The following is a 23,902-nucleotide window of genomic DNA, read 5'->3' on the forward strand; positions in this document are numbered from 1 at the left end:
GACTTCACTGAAATTAGTGGTAACAATTTCAAGTGCTATTAAAAATCTCATGGTCCTTTGTGTTCTTCCCCTCTATAAAGGAAAAGGAATGAAAACAATTGTCAGAAACCTAATCTCAGAAGGATGGAGTGATGTCAAGCTAACGCTGTTTCTGAGTGGGAAAAGATGTATAAAGGGTGTTGCCAAGGAGGACAGAGGGCAGGGCAGCCAGGCTGAGGGCCCTGCCCTGATGGACACTGGTGCTCTGCTCTCTGGGTGCCAGCCAGTGCCTCCCACACCTGTCGTTACAGACACTCACCTGCAAGTTGTGGCTCTTTTTCACTCTCTTCCTACACTGTTTAACAAGCTTCTTTGAGGACTTCCACTGTGGTAAAGTGAAAGTTGCTCAGTCATGTCCAGCTTTTTGCGACCCCATGGACTATACAGTCCACGAAATTCTCCAGGTCAGAATACTGGAGTGGGTAGCCTTTCCCTTCTCCAGGGGACCTTCCCAATCCAGGGATCAAACCGGGATTTTCTGCATTGCAGGCAGATTCTTTACCAACTGAGCTATCAGGGAAGCCCTCCACTGTGGTAAGCACAGTGCTAAAAAACATGACCATCTTCATGGATAAAATATAGTCTCTCTTTTCAAAGAGAAGTAGACAACAGACAGTGGAGTCCACGATAGAATGAGAAAAAAAGAGTGAGCAATGCCACAGTCAAGGGGTATAGAGAGACAGCACAGATGAGATTGAAGTGATCTGAGCGAGTGGGCAAGAGTTATGCTTGAGCTGTTTCTCTTCTGTTTCTAACAACAATGACCCTTAGTGGACTAATCCTCCTGCCTCACTGATGTGCTTAGCCACTCAGTTGTGTCCAACTCTTTGTGACCCCATTGACCCCCACCAGGCTCATTTGTCCATGGAATTTTCCACGTAAGAATACTGGAGTGGGTGCTCTTTCCTTCTCCAGAAATCTTTCCAACCCAAGGATCGAATCCAGGTCTCCTGCATTGCAGGCGGATTCTTTACTGTCTGAGCCCCCAGGGAAGCCCACACACTCTAAAGCAGTTCTTAGGAAAGCCACCATTGAGTAGGTGCACTCCTCTTAAGAGTCAGATTGTTCTAGATGATTCAATTTTGGGAAAATGTCAGAGAGCAACTCGGCCAACACAGTTTCAAGAAGAGTGTTGTAGCATGATTTAGGAGACCGGTACATCCCATAATAGTCTTGTGGGATGAGGTTATACCACAACAGGAGTCCAAATTAAGCACATCCCGGTATAATCCACGTCAGGGGTTCCCAGTTCCTACAGTATTCTTTGGTCACTACTTCAACATTTATCATAATGCTTAAAAGTTTCTAAGTAGGGATGCAGTATTTTGCTGTTGATATTAATTACAGCGAAAATAACTTAAAAATTATACCTTGTTTTTACAGTCAGCATAAGAACCTATGGGCTTCCCTGATAACCCAGTGGTAAAGAATCTACTTGCCATTCCTGGAGATGTGGGTTGGATCCCTGGGTTGGGAAGATCCCCTGGAGAAGGAAATGACAATCCACTGTAGTACTCTTGCCTGGGAATCCTATGGACAGAGGAGCCTGGCAAGCTATAGTCCATGGGGTCACGAAAGAATCAGATAAGACTTAGCAAACAATCATCAAACATGACTTAGTGACTAAACAACAAAAATAAGAACGTATGATTCTTAATTTTCACATAATGGACTTAAATCACTTTCTTACCAGTAAGATTAACTTGACATTTCTGAAAATCCCAGCCATTCATCACATATGTGATGAGACCACATTCTTCAAGCTCTCAGAGTTCTAAAGAGGACTTCGACCATAATAAAAACAAACATGTAAATATATATATATATATATATAGGGTTACCAAATGCTTTCCTTTTTTTTCTCCATAATTTTCTCATTGATGTTTCATAGACATTTTCCTCTCAAATACTCACAGCTCTTTTGTGGTTAGTCACTCAGCCCTATATAACGCTTTCCTACCCCACAGAGTCGTTCTGGAGGGCAGATGGTAGCTTTTTCCCTTCTGTAGAGGATCTTCCCAACCCAGGAATCAAACTGGGGTCTCCTGCATTGCAGGTGTATTCTTTGAAATTAAAAGATGTTTGCTCCTTGAAAGAAAAGTTATGACCAACCTAGACAGCATGTTGAAAAGCAGAGACATCCCTTTGCCAACAAAGGTCCATCTAGTCAATGCTATGGTTTTTCCAGTAGTCATGTATGAATGTGAGAGTTGGATTATAAAGAAAACTGAGAGCTGAAGAATTGATGCTATTGAACTGTGATGTAGGAGAAGACTCTTGAGAGTCTCTTGGACTGCAAGGAGATCCAACCAGTCCATCCTAAAGGAAATCAGTCCTACATATTCATTGGAAGGACTAATGCTGAAGCTGAAACTCTAATACTTTTTCCACCTGATGTAAAGAACTGACTCACTGGAAAAGACCCTGATGCTGGGAGGGATTGGGGGCAGGAGGAGAAGGGGACGACAGAGGATGAGATGATTGGATGGCATCACTGACTCAATGGACATTAATTTGGGTAAACTCTGGGAGTTGGTGATGGACAGGGAGGCCTGGCATGCTGCAATCCATGGGGTCGCAGAGAGTTGGACACGACTGAGCGACTGAAGTGAACTTTTGTGGTTATTTGTGGACATTCACTGAGCAGTGAAACACTTGAGTCATGCCGTGAGCATGTTCCCAAGTAAGGTCAGGCAAGGGGACACTGGGCCTTCTCATTTCAGAGCCTACACTACAAATGTGTCCTTTTTGTAGTATATTTATTTAGCCACATGTTTCACATTTGCGTGCTTCTTATTGCTGACCTTGTATGGAAAAGGGCCTGTCTGTCGTACTGACGTGCTGTCTACTGTCAGTAGCAGTAAGGAGACTGAGATGTGCCTTATGAAGAAAATCCATGGGTTAAACAGACTTCCTCCAAATCACCATACATTTTATATAAGATGTCTAAATAGAAACACACGTAAGACAAGGCTGTGTCTTTACAGGTGAATGAACATGTGACCCAAATCTCGCAGGAACTGTCTACCCCCAGGAGCGATGGTTCAGTGTTCACACAGACTTTATAGAATTACCTCAGATAACAAGAGTTGACTTTGTCCATATTCAAGAAAAGATTTTTTTAAACTTTGTGAATTTACCAAAATAATAAAAAGGGGTATAATGAGAATCCACATTTTCTAAGTACCTAATATTCACTAAACTCTGTTCAAAGTATAAAGCAAATGCAAATTTACTTGGTCTTCACAACATGATGATGTAAACAAATGATCAGAACCATCAGATAACTTTCAAAGAACATACAACTTGTAGGTAACACAGCAGAGGCTGGACATATCTTTGTCTTCAGATTTTATATACTTTTTATTACAGCCTGCTGCCTAACAAGAATTTCTAAATTCAGGTGTTTTACACTCCTAAACCTGAGAGACATTGTGAGTCTGAACTTCAAACTCAATGTTTTCCCTACCTCTCCCCTAATTGGCCCTGCACACTTCTCCATAACAATTAAATATATATGCATTTCTAGCTGTGTTTCACCTTATTATCTTTGGACTGAAATCCCAGTTAAATCCTCCTTTTCTCATTCTATATTCTGTTCTGTTCTCTAACTTCTCAATTCTTAATACCAGTCTTTAAGTTATTTTCTCTTCTATTTTTTTTTTTTTGTTCAAAAATCAAATTCTGCAGCTGCTTATAATTCCTCTGCAGGTGCCACTGATAGATAATTATTCCCTGTGGGTTTCTAGTACAATTCCACGAGGCTCATTTATCACATACAATTACATCCATTCTACTTTTAAAATGTTTTTTGTTTTGTTTTGTTTCTGGTAGACTTACAAGAAACATCATTATATCAATTTTCAACTAACATCTGTGGATAAAAAGCATTATAATACAAAAGAAGAGTCTTCAGGGTGCAGCTCAACATTATGTTTCTTTCTTTACTGCCTAAATAGAGCTACACTCATTTTATTGTCTTGAAATTTTGGAGGAAAAGAGAAAGAAACAAAGCTTATTTTACCATGATAAAACTTGATAGAGCATGGTTTGCTGTTAAGGACTTGAGGTTGGCAAGGGAGGAAACAGAATAGTGATTTCTTATACAAAGTTCTTCCAATAAAAAGCAGCTTATAGCCTAAGTTCTTTTTTAAATATAAAAACAAGCAATAGAGGAAACACCCCCAATGAACTCACTTCCAGTAACTCCCAGGCATGCTACATACAGTACACTGAGCTTGAGAGTTATGGATGATGACACACAGGAACAGACCACACTTTTCTGGGTATTTATGTCAGTCCTAATGCCAAGCCTTTCAGAAGGAAGGGGAAAGCATTTCAGCTAATATGCTTATATGGAAATCTTTCTTTAAAAATTGGTTAAGAAGCATTGTGTTTTTTATCATAAGCTAGCCTATACTTTTTTAAACTGGTCAGAGAGGAACAGTGCTTGAAAACAGAAGTGATTATAAGAACTCTTTCTAATAACAAAGTAATCGTGTAGTTTTATGGATTGCTTGGCTGAATCAGCAAGAGGAATTTTCCATCAAAATGGCTTGAGAGTCAAGGTTAGGACCAAAACTCCCTTGTAAAAATTGGGAGATATTTCCATAAAAGCATAACCAAGTGGGTCTAATGTATAAACTTGGGATAAAAGAGAACACGAGAAGTTCTGTTGCTGTGTTCAGAGAAATATTTTTAGAGGAATTCTAAGAATCCACAGGGGAAAATGGGTTTGGGACTTTAAAGACTGAGGAAGTTCTATCACTTCAGGTTATTCTAGAGAGGCTTTTAGGTGATCAAAGTATTTGTAAGTAACAGAAGGAGATGGAGGGTTTGAAGACCCAAATTGTATTATTTGGTTTGTGAGAGACTTGTTGAGTTTTGGCTGGAAGAAGAACCCACCTGCAATGCAAGAGACCCCGGTTCGATTCCTGGGTCGGGAAGATTTGCTGAAGAAGGGATAGGCTACCCACTCCAGTATTCTTGGGGTTCCCTGGTGACTCAGCTGGTAAAAGAATCCACCTGCAATGTGGGAGACCTGGACTCGATCCCTGGGTTGGGAAGATCCCCTGGAGAAGGGAAAGGCTACCTACTCCAGTGTTCTGGCCTGGAGAATTCTATGGACTATACTGTCCATGGGGTCGCAAAATGTCAGACACAACTGAGGGAATTTCACTTCACTTAGAGGATGGCTTTATCACCTGAAATATTCTGAGAACATGGAGAATCCATCCTTATAAAATAATTTGAAGTCTCATCTTAAATCACTGCCTCAGTTAGAGTGATGAGATATCCTGGCACATCAGTGATGGTAGCAGAGATGAAGGAAAAATCAGCACGTGACACACTGTTTCAAGAGCTCAGGGAAGCATCTCCTGTGTGTAGCCTAAGCTTGGCTGGTGAAGTTGGATAAGAAAGTTGACACTTAAGAGGCTTCTTTCTCTAGGGAGGTGCCCAGAATTTGAGGAATCATTGAAGGCTCTCACAAAAAGACTATGATTAATAAGAGTAACTGATCAAACACCAGTTGTTGGGAACTTAATGGGAGAGCAAGCAAAAAGTATGTGGCTGGGAGGGAAAAGTTGAAAATGACCTGTCTTCACAGGAAACAAGCTCCAGGAATTAAAATAATTTGCGCATTATGATCTAATCTAAATGCATACTTTCCACCACTCTGCTTGCAAGTGGTAACCTTGCTGACACAGTGAAAAACTAGACAGCCCAGAGTTCAACTTGTTTGCCATATTACAAAGCATATAGCATTTCATATTATATTTCTTTGTGATTTAAATTTGTGTCTATCTAATTTACTTTTCTCTGAATTCCCCTCTATTTCTGTCATCTTAATCAGATATTTTTGTCTCCTTTAATAATTTTATAACAGGATAATGTAAAAATAAATATATTTTAATTCTTGCTTTTTTGGATTTTCAAGTTCACTTTCCTCTAACAGAAGGCAATTTACTAATAATGCTTGGTTATTTTTATCAAGGCATGTATTGTCTTGGAGCCCTAATGTATTTCTACACCATGACACTGAGTGGTTATAATTAGGTACTATGCATATTTACAGGGTTAGCACTGCCACCTGATAGCAACTTCCACAAATGTTAGTTCATATCCATAAGGTTACTTATATTCAATATTAATCAAGTGTGCAAAATTTACACTCACTATGTAGTACACTGTAGCTGTTTTGATATATACTTGGAATATACAAAGCCAATAGGCCGAACATTGGAAAAGGTGACATTAAATTTACCAAATTTAACAGCATTCAGTGTCATTTTGAAAATAAAAGCAGTGAACCATTGCTGTATTTTCAGCTACTAATGTACACAGAACAGAATATTGTTTTGTGTGAAGGATAATTAAACCCATTTTCAACTTTAATAGCAATAACAGTTTTTTTCAAAATTGGTCTGATAATTCATCAAAGAGAAAGGAAAATTTTAGCAAAGTGTATTTTTCCTTACAGTTGAAATGTAGGGACTGCCAAACTAACAACAAGAACATTGGGGAAAAGCTGTGAGATCAGAGTTTTAAAAACTATCAGATATGTGAAACGAATCACTAGTTCAGGGTCAATGCATGTTATAGGATGCTCGGGGCTGGCATGCGGGGATGACCCAGAGGGAGGATAAAGGGAGGAGGGAGGTGGGAGGGGGGTTCAGGAGGGGGAACTTATGTAAACCCGGGGCAAATTCATATCAATGTATGGCAAAACCAACCAATATAATATTGTAAAATAATTTGCCTCCAATAAAAAATAAATTAACTACAAAAAAATAAAAAAATAAAAAATAAAAACTATCAGAGATTTTGATGTAAAGAAACCTAGATAAACTGAAATCCAGAAATAAGATACAAGGATGCCTTCAATCCTTTAAGACTGGTAGGGAAAGAACCAACCAGATTGGGGTAAAGAGAATCCAGATACTTTTAATGAACTTTTACTAGCTGTCTGTGGCTTATATGATGAATTCAGACTCAAAAAGAAACAGACAGTATGTCCCTACCCACCAGTTCCTTCCCACAGAGCTTTCTTTGTAGGCATGGGTCAGATGAGGGCAGGGAAGACCTGAAAGTGATTACTGTAACCCTCTTCCCAAAGGTACAAAACGTCTTCAGCAACCTATCATGCTGGCAGAGCATCAAAGCTGAGCCACATCAGCTACAGATGGACACAGCCTCCACCTTGCATAAAGTAGAACAGGAACTCCTGCCAAGGGCATGCAACTCCTAACAAGGAGTGGAGCAGAGAGTCATGTTCAAGATCCCAGAGACATACCTAGTGATCCCCAAAGCTAGCAACTGTTCTGTTAAAGAGAAGAGGAAATCAACCATGGTTTAGAAAACTGGTGACTGAACTCTACAACATAGATCCCTACTCAGATTGCAAACTGTGCTGAAGGAAAAGTCCTAATCCTGGCCTGAAAATAGTGCAGACCAGTGGGGAACTGAGCCCCAAACTCAAGTTGCAACAAGGTCCAGAAATACCTCAACTATCAATCGGACTGATGGATCTGCTATACTAGCAATCTTTGTGGTGAAGAAAATCTGGAGTGTAGATAAGGCAGGCCCCCCCTTTCTTGGTGAATATTATTTACTTTGGTACTTACTGTTATTTTATGTATATACAGTGGCAGGAATGCAGTAGATCACTATGAGACCTGAAGAAGCATGAAATATGATTCATAATCGAGGGGGGAGATAAACAATAGCAGCAGACCCACAGATGATCCAGAAGTAGGAACTAGCAGATAAGGACTCCAAGGTAATTAGAATAAATATGCTAGAGGAGTTAGAAAAAAAGCCAGGAGATACCAACAGAAAAGTTCTATAGGAAATTATACATAAAATTGCAAATACTACAAATAAAGATTTAATTTGATTTCATCATAATCTCACTTGTAGAACAGCAGCAGAAATGTGCAAACTGAAGGGACACACATACAAAATATACAGGTTGAGTAAGCGGAGCTTCAGAGAGTTGTGGAGTCAACTTGTGTACGACTGGAGAACCAGAAGAAGAGAGAGGACAGTTTTGAAGAGATGATGTGAGAATTATCTAAAACTGATAAAAAAAAAAAAAAGCATGAAGCCATAAATCTAAGAAGGTCACTGACACCCAAATATTGTAGAACGGCAAAGAAATTGAAACTTAGGCACCTCTTCTTAAAACTTTGAAAAATTAAAAATTTTTAAATATTAAAAACTAGAAAATAAAGAAACTGCACAAAGTGGGCAGGTGATATAAATGATACATGATGATCTTCAGAAACAATGGAGGCCAGAAGATGGAGGAATGTCATTTTAAGTGATACAAGTAGGAAAAAAAGAACTAGCAAGTACTTGTAAATTTAGAACTCTATACCCAATGAAAATATCCTTCACACGGCTGTATTCTAAATGAATAACCAACAAGGACCTACTATATAGCACATGGAACTCTACTCAATGTTTTATGTGCCAGTCTGGATGGGAGGGGAGTTTGGGGAAGAATGGATACATACATATGTATGGCTGAGTCCCTTCGCTCTTCACCTGAAACGACCACAACTTTGTTAATCAGCTATCCCCAATGCAAAATATAAAGTTTTTTTTTTTTTTAATGTAGAATAAGTACAGTTTCATACAATCAAAAATCTGAGAGAGTCATATTCCAGTAAACTAGCAACATGAGAAGTGTTCAAAGATCTCTTAGTCCTAAAGAATAGCAGCAGTAAATGGAAGCCCTGATCTACAGGAAGGAATGAAAAGTGACTTAAATTATAAATCATTATTTAAACAAAACATTTTCTTTTTTTAGTACAGATTATGGTGGGCAGAATAATGGCTTCCTAAAGATATTGCGAGTAAAGTCATGCTCAAAATTCTCCAAGCCAAGCTTCAGCAACATGTGAACCGTGAACTTCCATATATTCAAGCTGGTTTTAGAAAAGGCGGAGGCACGAGAGATCAAATTGCCAAAATCTGCTGGATCATGTAGAAAGCAAGAGAGTTCCAGAAAACCATCTATTTCTCCTTCATTGACTATGCAAAAACCTTTGACTGTGTGGATCACAGTAAACTGTGGAAAACTCTGAAAGAGATGGGAATACCAGATCACCTGACCTGCCTCTTGAGAAACCTGTATGCAGGTCAAGAAGCAAAAGTTAAAACTGGACATGGAACAACAGACTGGTTCCAAATAGGAAAAGGAGTACATCAAGGCTGTATATTGTCACCCTGCTTATTTAACTTACATGCAGAGTACATCATGAGGAATGCTGGGCTGGAAGAAGCACAGGCTGGAATCAAGATTGCCGGGAGAAATATCAATAACCTTAGATATGCAGATGACACCACCCTTATGGCAGAAAGTGAAGAGGAACTCAAAAGCCTCTTGGTGAAAGTGAAAGAGGAGAGTGAAAAGGTTGGCTTGAAGCTCAACATTCAGAAAACAAAGATCATGGCATCTGGTCCCATCACTTCATGGGAAATATATGGGGAAACAGTGGAAACAGTGTCAGACTTTATTTTTCTGGGCTCCAAAATCACTGCGGATGCTGATTGCAGCCATGAAATTAAAAGACACTTACTCCTTGGAAGGAAAGTTATGACCAACCTAGATAGTATATTAAAAAGCAGAGACATTACTTTGCCAACAAAGGTCCATCTAGTCAAGGCTATGGTTTTTCCCGTGGTCATGTATGGATGTGAGAGCTGGACTGTGAAGAAAGCTGATCGCCGAAGAATTGATGCTTTTGAACTGTGGTGCTGGAGAAGACTCTTGAGAGTCCCTTGGACTACAAGGAGATCCAACTAGTCCATTCTTAAGGAGATCAATCCTGGGTGTTCATTGGAAGGACTGATGCTAAAGCTGAAACTCCAATATTTTGGCTACCTCATGCGACGAGCTGACTCACTGGAAAAGACTCTGATGCTGGGAGGGATTGGGGGTGGGAGGAGACGGGGACGACAGAGAATGAGATGGCTGGATGGCATCACCAACTCGATGGACATGAGTTTGAGTGAACTCCGGGAGTTGGTGATGGACAGGGAGGCCTGGCGTGCTGTAATTCATGGGTTCGCAAAGAGTCAGACATGACTGAGCTACTGAACTGAGCTGAACTGAAAGATATCTAAATTCTAACCCCCCACATTTGTGAGCATTTAATTATATGGCAAGCGGGAATTAAGGCAGTGGATGCAAGTCCGTCTGCTCCTGGGGCTGACCTTAAATAAGACAGTGGCTGGGCTTATCCAGGTGAAGGTGTAAGCACAATGGTTCTTAAACATGGAAAGGGCAGACAGAAGAGTGAGTATCTAAGTGATGTGACATGAGAAATATTAATAAATGTGTTCACAAATATTACCGAATGAGTTGTTAATAAATAACTAAAAAAGTGAAGGTGGAAACTTATGGGTAAATAAATGAATACTCAGTGTTCTAATCTAACAGTTTGGTACAATTCCTCTTTAGTGGACATTTGTTTATACTGAAGATCAATTAGCCTAAGAGTAATTGTGGGTCTTGGGGTAACAGTGATACCCCAGGGTCTGTATGTCATGGGTGACACTGAAACATCTGACTGCCAATGCAGGTTTGATCCCTGTGTCAGGACAATCTCCTGTATTCTTGCCTGGGAAATCCCACAGATAGAGGAGTCTGGCTATCTACAGTTCATGGAATTGCAAAGAGTTGGACACAACTTAGCATGCACTCAGGACAAAAATCTTCTATATGCTAAGATAGCTCTTATTTTTCAATGTGTGATTCTTATAAACCAGACAGTTCACTGGAAAATGAATAATGTTATAACTACAGGCTTAATTCATCTGGCACTGTTCTAGGCTGGATAAATATAAGTCACATGTGCACCCTTTTTCACTCTCACTTAATCATCTGTACTGAGATGCTACAGTGCTATAGTTTAGCATTCAGATTCCTGTGTGCAACTGTCTTACTTCCATTATCAAAGAATATTTAAACTTTCAGAACAGAACACAAGAAACAGGTATGCTGCTGCTGCTAAGTCACTTCAGTCGTGTCTGACTCTGTGTTTCCCCATAAACGGCAGCCCACCAGGCTCCCCCATCCCTGGGATTCTCCAGGCAAGAACACTGGAGTGGGTTGCCATTTCCTTCTCCAATGTGTGAAACGGGTATAACTTATTATTATATATTATCAAGTGATTACAGTCTAAATCTGCAATGTAATGAGTACAACTGTACATTTGTACACCATGAAGCGGAACTAATGGCATATCTCTTGAGACATAACTTTTGTCATCAGGCTGCACTAGTCAGCAGAGATCAGAACCTACCACTCACACAGGCTTGAGTTCCTGTATTTCCCCTGTCTTGCACCAAATAGATCACTAGGATGAGAGGCCAGTATCCCTCATTCTTGGTGAACACGACCAGTCTTTCAGGGTGTGCCGCTTTCATTTCTTTTGAACACTCAGTTCAGTTCAGTTCAGTTCAGTCGCTCAGTCGTGTCCGACTCTCTGCGACCCCATGAATCACAGCACACCAGGCCTCCCTGTCCATCACCAACTCCCAGAGTTCACTCAAACTCATGTCCACAGAGTCGGTGATACCATCCAGCCATCTCATTCTCTGTCGTCCCCTTCTCCTCCCGCCCCCAACCTTTCCCAGCATCAGTCTTTTCCAGTGAGTCAACTCGTCGCATGAGGTGGCCAAAGTATTGCAGTTTCAGCTTTAGCATCAGTCCTTCCAATGAACACCCAGGATTGATCTCCTTTAGAATGGACTGGTTGGATCTCCTTGCAGTATAAGGGACTCTCAAGAGTCTTCTCCAACACCTTTGAACACTAGACTGTGTAAATACTTGCCTTCCATGACGTTTTTTGAATGGCAATGCAATATGCTGGTTGAGAACATTCCTTTATATTCAGGCTGCCTGGGTTTGGATCCATTTACCAATCTTATGACCAGAGAGAAATTCTTTTTCAGTGCCTCAGTTTATTTATTGAGACAAGAATGGCTTTTATTTCAGAGGGTTGTTGAGAATTAACACATGCAAAGTATTTAGAATCAAAGCCAGCAGTTATATTTTGTATAAGTAGGCAAAAGATAAGGCTGAAAATCAAAGCAATAAATACATGTTTTTGGCCTCTTTGAATTTCCTAGCTTCTAGCTATTGATGGAACCCCCTGACTGAGAGCCATTACGTGGTCACTTGCCAGTCATTACAGAAAAGTTTGGAATCTGTGAAGACATTCTATGAAAGACAAAGACACAGATTCTGCAGAGTTTTGCCCTAGAGGCTCTAAGGGACCTCCCAGGAGAGTACTAGGCATGTGGTTACATTTCCCTTCTTAGAAAAAAAAGCCCCCAAACTTCCACATATAATTCATTTGGGAGACACTACCATAGTGACACCTTTTATTCTAGTGTCCAAATTTATATAATTTTGCCTATTGATAAAACTGGCATATGCTAAGATGGGAACAAGACAGTTAACTTATCAAGTCTATCCTGCATCACAGAAGAGGCAGTAACAGTAATGTTTTCTGTTGTGTTCATATGTTTAAGCCAATTACGGTAGCACTTTGGAAAGTATCAAAGACCCTTCATAGAAGGGTGCAACTGATGAGTTGGAAATTGATGGGTAAAATGATCAGAGATACAATGGATATTTATCTTACTCATGCCAATTTAATAAATAAGGACTGATAAAAGTACTTACATTAAATCATACTAAAATGTTCATTACACTGGTCTAATAAAGCCAACTGACAAGAGTGGGTTGTTGTATGGTTGTAAGAAAATAAACTAGATTGAGTTAGGAAAGTAAGAAAACAGAAGACTTTTCAAAATAGCTCCAAATCTATTACAAGCCCAGGGGTAAGAGTATGTTTAAAACTTTTAAGATCAGCACAGAATAAACTAGATTATGCTGTAAGTAAAAAATAATCCCCTACTCTCGGGGGCTTTCCACAGATGTATCTTATTCATGCAGAAGTTGACTATATATTTGTGTTGCAATTGCATAGGCAGAAAGAGGCATTATGGCTAACCATGCACTGAATATTAAGGTTCCACCCAAATGTATTATGTCACTTCCACTCATGTCAGACACCGAATCAAGGGGCAAATTTACATTTAATTCAATGACTGTAGGGAAGCTCAGTTCATTTGCGCCAAAATATATGATGAACACTACTAATGACTGCTCATGACTTTCATTCCCAAACCTGAAAATCTATCTTTTAGCTTAATTTTCATTAGAAAAATAATACCCATCATACCTCTACCAAAGCAAAGTTGATATATCAAGATTGACTTTCTAAGAGGTTCCATATGTAATTCTATTACATTTTTCTAAGTGTGGGAGAGCACTTACCATGAGATCTGCCCTCTTAGCAAAATCTAAGTGTACAATTCCGTACAGATGGTATTGTACCCACATCTCTAGAAATCTTTCATCTTGTGTAACTGAAACTTTATAGCCACTAAACAGCAATTCCTCAGAAGGAGTTACTGGTTTATATCTCTCTTTTAATGGATGGATGTAATTTCAGCATATGAACTAAACAAATTTATTTTCCTTAGCATGACGGATATTTACATTGTTTCAGCATTTGTGCTGTTAAAGATAATATTGCATGTACATTTTTACTTATTTATCATTTCTATAGAGAGATTCCTAGAAATCAAACTGCTGAATCATAGTTGTTTATTGTTACTTTAAACACACAAAAAATCACTTTCTAAAGGCTTATCAAATTTGCTCACCTGTAAACTATAAAATAGCCTCATATTTCTATTTGTTTAAATTATGTGGTTGTCAATTACTTTTGTATTTTGAAAATTTGAAACAATGATCTTAGTTGTGTTATGGTTAAAAAAAAATCAGCTTTTACCTTTTTTTTGCTTTGCTAGAAAACTCATGGTAAATAATAAATTCCACAAACAAAACAACTAAATGAAATATATCTTATTGGTAAAATTGAAATCTGCAAATTTGAGACTTGGAAAAAACTGGATCTGGCAAAATTAATAAAATTAATGCCAAAAAGAAGTGACTGAAAATACATTAATTAAAATTTTTATTGATTAAAAATTAATGAAAGGATTTAATACAGATGTATTTTTTTATGGTTCTCTTGTTTTCTTTTTTTTTCTCTTTTTTTTAAATTTTTTATTGGAGGCTAATCATTTTATAATATTATATTGGTTGGTTTTGTCATACATTGACATGAATCCGCCCCGGGTGTACATGAGTTCCCCTTCCCAAACCCCCCTTCCACCTCCCTCCTCCCCTTATCCTCCCTCTGGGTCATCCCCGCATACCAGCCCCGAGCATCCTATAATATGCATCGACCCTGATCTGGTGATTCGTTTCACATATGATAATATACATGTTTCAATGCCATTCTCCCAAACCATCCCACCCTCACCCTCTCCCACAGAGTCCCAAAGACTGTTCTATACATCTGTGTCTCTTTTGTTGTCTCGTATACAGGGTTATAGTCTGCATCTTTCTAAATTCCATATATATGTGTTAGTATATTGTATTGGTGTTTTTCTTTCTGGCTTACTTCACTCTGTATAATAGGCTCCAGTTTCATCCACCTCATTAGAACTGGTTCAAATGCATTATTTTTAATGGCTGAATAATACTCCATTGTGTATATATGTACCAAATCTTTCTTATCCATTCGTCTGCAGATGGACATCTAGGTTGCTTTCATGTCCTGGCTATTATTTACAGTGCTGCAATGAACATTGGAGTACATGTGTCTCTTTCAATTCTGGTTTCCTCAGTGTGTATGCCCAGGAGTGCAATCTGGATCCAGATGTATTTTGGATTGTGAAATTTTAACCCACAGAAACTCTACATGGTTGAAATAATGGCATCAAGAAAGCCTTCAATGGCAAGAGTAATAGTTTATTTTTTAAAACTGATATGCTCTAAATAATCAATCAACAAACCAAATATTTGAAATTTTCAAAAAAGCAATTAATCCTGATGAAAATTATTTTAATGATATCAACCCAAAAATGTGGAATAAACTAAAAGCATATAAATGGTTCTATTAAGAAAGCATAAAACAAGGGTTAAATTGGCTTAATTTCATAAGGGTGGAATATGTGTTTTGCAATGAAAATGCAGTACATACATTTTGGTATAAATCTGATTGAAAGGATCATACACATAATCAACACCCCCCAGCTGTTTGGAATCACAATGGAAAGGCAAATAGATATAAAGTGTTCAAAATTTCTTATTCAAAACTTGGGAAAAGGAAATGGTGCTACTGAGCTCCCTTACTAGGCATTCTTCTCTGCTCCCTGCAGCCTCCTGTGCCAGGAAGTGAGAGCCTCAGATTTAGACAACCTCAAGTGGGCACAAAATTCAAGATGCCAAAATCGAGTTATTTATTCTGTTTCCCGTCATCTTACCATCTGGTACAGACTGGATTGTGTCCCTCCAAAATTCATACGTTGAGACTTTTACCCGCTATGTGAATGTATTTGGAGTCCAGGGTTTTTAGGTAGATAATAAAGGATAAATAAGATCCAAAGAAGAGTAGTAATCCAATAGGTGTGGTGTTTTTACAAGAGGAGACACCAGAAATTGATGTTTCCTGATCTCTGTCTTGCTCCCTGTCTTATTCTTCGTGCATGCACAGAGAGAAGCCACGTGAGGATACAGCAAGAACTGCCAGCTACAACGCCGAAGACAAGCCTAACAAGAAGCCAGCCCTGACAGTACCTTGACCTTGCATTTCCAACTCCAGAACAGTGAGGAAATGCAATACATCTGTGTATGTATGGTACTCTCTCTGTGATATTCTGTATGGCATCCCTAGCAAACTAATACACCATTCTAAGATCTCTTTTCTGTCTTGCTATGTCTTGTAGGGCCTTTCCAGTTGGTTCACTGGTAAAGAATCCACCTGTCAATACAGGAAATATGAGTTCAGTTCCTGGGTCAGGAAGATCCTCTGCAGAAGGAAATGGCAACCCACTACATAGTAGTCTTGCCTGTGAAATCCCACAGACAGAGAAGCCTGGCAGGCTACAGTCCATGGGGCCATCGGGCTACAAACGAGTCAGACGTGACTTAGCGACTAAGTAAAAGCAATTCTTATAGACGTCTTCATTCTCTTCATAAGTGGGACAGTCTTGTATGTAATTGCTTCCTCTGATGCTGTTGCCATATTTCATAGAACAAACTCCAACTCCCACATGTTCTTGTGTAGCATTTTGCTATAACCTAGGGCCCCAAAGTAAGCCTTCCAGTGCCTCCAGGAAAGGTAAGCACATTGAGAGGTTACCACAAATCGGAACTGCAGACACCTAATTTCTCCAAGCTTCAAAGGCCAATGAAAGAATTAGAACTGAATGGCAGAAGTGAAAGCACAAAGATGGGTGTAGTATAAAAAAAAATGTAATGGAAGGGAAATATATATATATATATATGCCTACATAAAAGTATATATATATATATATATAATCTCCTTTTATTATAGAAAAACCGATGAAAGCAAAGTCATATCCTAGTGGAGGGACATTTGTTACAATTAAGAAAAAATTAAAATAAAAATTTTCCAAATATCAAAATTCTGAGGGAATGATTTCACTACATTTACAAATCAAGTTATTTCTCAATTGAGTGTTCAGGTAGAAAATAGTGAAATAAAAATATAAGTATGATCAGTTCAGTTCAGTCACTCAGTCGTGTCTGACTCTTTGCAACCCCATGAACACAGCACACCAGGCCTCCCTGTCCATCACCAACTCCCAGAGTTCACTCAAACTCATGTCCATCGAGTTGGTGATGCCATCCAGTCATCTCATTCTCTGTCGTCCCTTTCTCTTCCTGCCCCCAATCTCTCCCAGCATCAGAGTCTTTTCCAGTGAGTCAACTCATCGCTTGAGGTGGCCAAAGTATTGGATTTTCAGCTTTAGCATCAGTCCTTCCAATGAACACCCAGGATTGATCTCCTTTAGAATGGACTGGTTGGATCTCCTCACAGTCCAAGTGACTCTCAAGAGTCTCCTCCAGCACCACAGTTCAAAAGCATCAATTCTTCAGCGATCAGTCCAACTTTCTTCACAGTCCAACTCTCACATCCATACATGACCACTGGAAAAACCATAGCCTTGACTAGATGGACCTTTGTCGGCAAAGTAATGTCTCTGCTTTTTAATATACTATCTAGGTTGGTCATAACTTTCTTTCCAAGGAGTAAGCGTCTTTTAATTTCATGGGTGCAATCAGCATCTGCAGTTATTTTGGAGCCCAGAAAAATAAAGTCTGACACTGTTTCCACTGTTTCCCCATCTATTTCCCATGAAGTGATGGGACCAGATGCCATGATCTTTGTTTTCTGAATGTTGAGCTTTAAGCCAAACTTTTCACTCTCCTCTTTCACTTTCACCAAGAGGCTTTTGAGTTCCTCTTCACTTTCTGCCATAAGGGTGGTGTCATCAGCATATCTGAGGTTATTGATATTTCTCCTGGCAATCTTGATTCCAGCTTGTGCTTCTTCCAGTCTGGCGTTCCTCATGATGTGCTCTGCATATACGTTAAATAAGCAGGGTGACAATATACAACCTTGACGTACTCCTTTTCCTATTTGGAACCAGTCTGTTGTTCCATGTCCAGTTCTAACTGTTGCTTCCTGACCTGCATACAGGTTTCTCACGAGGCAGGTCATGTGGTCTGATATTCCCATCTCTTTCAGAATGTTCCACAGTTTATTGTGATCCACACAGTCAAAGGCTTTGGTATAGTCAATGAAGCAGAAATAAATGTTTTTCTGGAACTCTCTTGCTTTCTCCATGATCCAGTGGATGTTGGCAATTTGATCTCTGGTGCCTCTGCCTTTTCTAAAACCAGCTTGAACATCTGGAAGTTTACAGTTCACATATTGCTGAAGCCTGGCTTGGAGAATTTTGAACATGACTTACTAGCGTGTGAGATGAGTGCAATTGTGCGGTAGTTTGAGCACTCTTTGGCATTGCCTTTCTTTGGGATTGGAATGAAGACTGACCTTTTCCAATCCTATGGCCACTGCTGAGTTTTCCAAATTTGTTGGCATATTGAGTGCAGCACTTTCACAGCATCATCTTTCAGGATTTGAAATAGCTCAACTGGAATTCCATCACCTCCACTAGCTTTGTTCATAGTGATGCTTTCTAAGGCCCACTTGACTTCACATTCCAAGATGTCTGGCTCTAGGTCAGTGATCACACCCTCGTGATTATCTTGGTCATGAAGATCTTTTTCGTACAGTTCTTCTGTGTATTCTTGCCACCTCTTCTTAATATCTTCTGCTTCTATTAGGTCCATACCATTTCTGTCCTTTATTGAGCCTATCTTTGCATGAAATGTTCCCTTGGTAGCTCTAATTTTCTTGAAGAGATCTCTTGTCTTTCCTATTCTGTTGTTTCCTTCTATTTCTTTGCATTGATGGCTGAGGAAGGCTATCTTATCTCTCCTTGCTATTCTTTGGAACTCTGCATTCAGATGCTTATATCTTTCCTTTCTTTTTTGCTTTTCACTTCTCTTCTTTTCACAGCTATTTGTAAGGTCTCCTCAGACAGCCATTTTGCTTTTTTACATTTCTTTTCCATGGGGATGGTCTTGCTCCCTGTCTCCTGTACAATGTCACGAACCTCTGTCCAGAGTTCATTAGGCACTCTATCTATCAGATCTAGTCCCTTAAATCTATTTCTCACTTCCACTGTATAATCATAAGGGATTTGAGTCATGTCATGTCTGAATGGTCTAGTGGTTTTCCCTACTTTCTTCAATTTAAGTCTGAATTTGGCAATAAGGAATTCATGATCTGAGCCACAGTCAGCTCCTGGTCTTATTTTTGCTCACTGTATAGAGCTTCTCCTTCTTTGGCTGCAAAGAATATGATCAATCTGATTTCGGTGTTGACCATCTGGTGATGTCCATGTGTAGAGTCTTCTCTTGTGTTGTTGGAAGAGGTTGTTTGCTATGACCAGTGCGTTCTCTTGGCGAAACTCTATTATCCTTTGCCTTGCTTCACTGGTAAGCAAATATACAGTTAATGAATTTTTGATGTATTACTCATCTATTATTTAAAACCTATATACTTCTGAAAAATTTCAAACCTTTTATTTCAAAGGAAACATGTATCTTAGGGTACTTTTGAAAGCTGGAATAATAACTGTATAAAGTAGGTGTATATAAGTTTGGGGGTTTGTGCTGTGTTTTAGGCTCAGTTGCTTCAGTTGTGTCCGACTCTTTGCAATCCCATGGACTGTTGCCCAGAGGCTCCTCTGTACACGGGATTCTCCAGGCAAGAATACTGGAGTGGGCCGCCATTTGAAGTTTAGCTTCAACTAAATGTGGTTATTACCTTTGTTCACAAATTCTAACTCTGAGAATTCAGGCAAAAACAAACTGAGTTACATACTATTCAACTGAGTTACATGTTTTCCATTCTCTGATCAAAAATAGCAAAGCTGTTTTGTAAGAGAATCAAACTTTTCCAGTGCTGAAGTCAAGGAATAATGTGTTCCCTGGACACGTCTTACAAATGACAGAGAACAGAATGGGTAATGTCTTCAACAGTAGCTTCTCAGCAAAGCTGTGAGCATTCTTCCCATGTCCACCTACAGAATCTATCTTTATTACAGCCTGAACTTAACATAAAAATAGTGCAATGAAGGCATTTCTGCAGAAGTTTGAGCCACTCAGGTAAGCATTCTGACAAAAAAGATAGAGTTTAGTCTTTTTTGAGATATGATGGATAGGAGAGGCCTTGCGCTTGGCTTGTCTGTTTTGAATATCAGTTTTATCCTCGGCAGGAAGCAAAACAACTTCCAGTTCAAACTCTTGTTATGAGCCAAGAGCATGAGTCTTCGGGGTTCCTGAAAAAGTAGTGCAAACATTTTACAACAGAGATTGAGAACTAATCTATATTCTACACACTGTAAGTGCTACAGAGAAAAGTGAAAGCATTAGGTTGCTTAGCCGTGTCTGACTCTTTGCGACCCCATGAACTGTAGCCCACCAGGCTCCTCTGTCCACAGGATTCTGCAGGTAAGAATACTGGAGTGGGTTGCCATTCCCTTCTCCAGGGATCCTTGTGACCCAGGGATCGAACTTGGGTCTCCTGCATTGCAGGCAGATTCTTTACTATCTGAGCTAACATAAAAGCTACAAAGAAGAGGGCCAGAATTTTCTGAATCAATTTAAAGTCATTTGAAAGTGTGTCCAGCTGAGATCACACACTATAGACAAGTATCTCAATCGTACACAAACTCCAACACGGCTGACATATATCATGTTTCTATCTTGAGGATGTAATTGGATAATGGGTGAGTGGTATGTGGAACTTGGTGAAAAATGTGCAGTTATTATAGGTAAAAGGAAACTTTTGTGGGAGCCATGTTGGAGTTTGTGTACGATTGAGATACTTGTCTACAGTGTGTGATCTCAGCTGGACATGCATTCAATTGACTTTAAATTGATTCAGAAAATTCTGGCCCTCTTCTTTGTAGCTTTTATGGTTAATATATACATAACTTAATTTTCTTAATTTCGTCTTCCTTCATTCTCTACTTCTAATCAATACATAAGCTCCACCAAGTTTATCTCTTAAGAATATTTTTGTTTTCCTTTTTTCCTCATGCACACAGTTCCCCTTGGACCTTTAGTTACAGCTACTATAGACTAACCAGCCTGTCTTTTCACATCCCTGATTGACTTTCCCAGCCTTAAGTGAAATTTCTAAGGCCTTTAACCTGGCGTGTGTGTGGTACATGTGTGTGTTCGTGTGTGTGTGCGTGTGTGCTCACTCAGTCGTGTCTGGCTCTGTGACCCCATGAACTGTAGCCTGCTAGGCTCCACTGTCCATGGGATTTTACAGGTAAGAATACTAGAGTGGGTTGCCATTTCCTACTCCAGGAATCTTCCCAGCCCATGGAATAGACCTCTGTCTCCTGCACTGGTAGGAGGATTCTCTACTACGAGCTCCACCTTGAAAACCCTGGCATGAGGGGCACTAATGACATCTGATATTTCCAGTCTCAAACCGTGTCTCTATCTGCTCATAACTGCAATATCTACGATGCAGAATGGTTGTGTCAGATTGTATACTCTCCCTTGATTCATATGTATTCATATGTATATTTTTTCTCATTTTTGTAGAAAACATCTATATATTTTTAAGGAAAATACTCAAATGTGTAGGTGTGTATGTGAGAGAGAGATTCTGAAACTCTAATACACAGTCATTCAGTCAGTTCAGTTCAGTTCAGTCGCTCAGTCATGTCCGACTCTTTGCAACCCCATGAATCACAGCACGCCAGGCCTCCCTGTCCATCACCAATTCCCAGAGTTCACTCAAACTCATGTCCATCGAGTCAGTGATGCCATCCAGCCATCTCATTCTCTGTCGTCCCCTTCTCCTCCTGCCCCCAATCTCTCCCAGCATCAGAGTCTTTTCCAGTGAGTCAACTCGTCGCATGAGGTGGCCAAAGTATTACCATGTGGTTAGAGTTCCTGTGAAATAATGGATGGTGCAAGTCCAGGTAACTGAAGCAGGGCTACAGTGATGACTGCTTTGGGGAGAAAGATTAGGAATCTTCAATAGGTGACCAGGTGAGGTAGGAGATATATACATTATTGACCCTATGTATAAAATAGATAACTAACGAGAATCGACTGTATAGCACAGAGAGTCCTATTCAGTCCTCTGTGGTGACCGAAATGGGAAGGAAATCCAAAAAAGAGGGGATGCAGGTCAATGTGTAGCTGATTAACCTTGCTGTGGAGTGGAAACTAATGCCACACTGCAAAGCAGCTATACCCCAATAAAGATTAGTGATAAAGGAAAGAGAGACTGAAGGAGGGGAACATGACGGGGAAGTGGGGCTGGACCTCAGTGTGGTAAGAGAGAGAAGACATGGGAAACGAAGCCATTGTAAGTAATATTTGTCAGAAATGGAAAGGGAACTAAACAGATTCTACCAATAGGGAAGTATTTTCAGCATGAAGACTCTGGATCTCAAGGAAGATTCTCAACAAAGCTGATGATCAATCAGTTCTAAGGCCAAGGTTCTACCCAAAGCCCTAATTTTTTATTTGAAATTTTCTGCCTTTTTACCTAAAAATAGCTCATACATTTATGTTAGCTTCAGACCCTGAGAAACCTTCATTGAAAACAGCATTAAACAAAACAGGAAAATACTGCTGCTGCTGCTGCTAAGTCACTTCAGTCGTGTCCGACTCTGTGTGACCCCATAGACGGCAGCCCACCAGGCTCCCCCGTCCCTGGGATTCTCCAGGCAAGAACACTGGAGTGGGTTGCCATTTCCTTCTCCAATGTGTGAAAGTGAAAAGTGAAAGTGAAGTCGCTCAGTCATATCTGACTCGTAGCGACCCCATGGACTGCAGCCTACCAGGCTCCTCCGTCCATGGGATTTTCTAGGCAAGAGTACTGGAGTGGCTTGCCAGTGCCTTCTCCAAGGAAAATACTGAGAGACCCTCTCTTCCTATGCCTGCCAGTTTCTATGGGGTGGCCACATCATAGCTTTCTGCTCAGGTTTAAGGTGAGTAGTACAGAGATTTCTGATTTAACACATAATGATTTAAAAGAATTTTGAGGAAAGCTAGAGCAAAGTGTAATAGGGAGAACCTGAATATCTAGTCTAGTAGTCTATAGAATTCTGTTCAACTATAAAGAATGCCAAATATATATATAATACATATACACACATATGTTACTAAATGTATTCTTAGATATGTACATATGATATTTCTAAAACATCTCTTCAAAATCATTCATGCTCTTGTCAGTTTCCACTTAAATTCTAAAAAAATTGGAGTAAAGAAATCAATGTCTGACTTAAGTAAATAATAACAATAATTATAATAATCTGTCAGTAATAACTATCAATTATTGAATACCTATTCTATTTTTCTTCATAAATGTGAAAGCTAAGTATTATTTTATCTTATAAATGTCTAAGTCCATCAAAGAAATTAATTTCCCACAGGCCAATAAGAGCCTCTGTGGGTTAAAACCCATTTTTCATTGATTGTAAAGCCTAATTGGTTTTTACTAATCCACCAGACCACTGAGTTGAAAACAAGTCAATTGTAGCATTCTGGCAAAAAGAGGAATCCAGAATCCTGATTTTGGACACTCTGTTGCTTACCTTCCAAGAAGGAACTGGCATATTGAGAACTACTTTAGTTACAAAAGTTGGATGTTATCATTTACAATAGTTTTCCTCCCAGGATGGGACTTCCTTCCCATTCCTTTGTGTTGTTATGTCCTGATCATAACAAGAGTAGATGCTGTATGTTTTCATTTTCAGACTGGATTGTTCATGGGTAAGTAGGTAAGTAAGTTTTCCCATGGCTAAAAGCTAGATAACTTACATCCGAGAAGAGTTGAATTTTGATACTGGCATTATGGTTTGCTAACACTCTAACTTTGAGCAATTCCTAAGCCTCATTTTTACTTTCTGTTAAATGAGAATAATCATAATATAGGCACATAATATTGCTATGAAACTAGGTGTGATCATGCATATTAAATGTTTAGAATTTCCACTCCCCCCCCCCCCCCGCCATCTTCTCCTTGCTGACTTTCCGGGGGAGATTTTTCAGTCACAGCGCGCTATACTGCTTAACAGCTGCTTCATATTTCATGAGGCTGATTTTGTTTTTGAAGAATTTACCTCAGATTACAGAAGCAGAGATATGTGCTTCTGAAGGGGCCAAGATATTCTGCTGATCTCCAGTCATTCTGAGAATTAAGTACCTATTCTTCAGTATTTATAAATGAGAGCAAATAGTAAAATACAATAGCTAAACAGACAAATGAAAAATGGATAAAGTGAT

Source organism: Moschus berezovskii, chromosome 26, assembly GCF_049115385.1.
Source record: "Moschus berezovskii isolate FMDL1 chromosome 26, NW_MosBer_1.0, whole genome shotgun sequence".
Lineage (NCBI taxonomy): Eukaryota > Metazoa > Chordata > Mammalia > Artiodactyla > Moschidae > Moschus > Moschus berezovskii.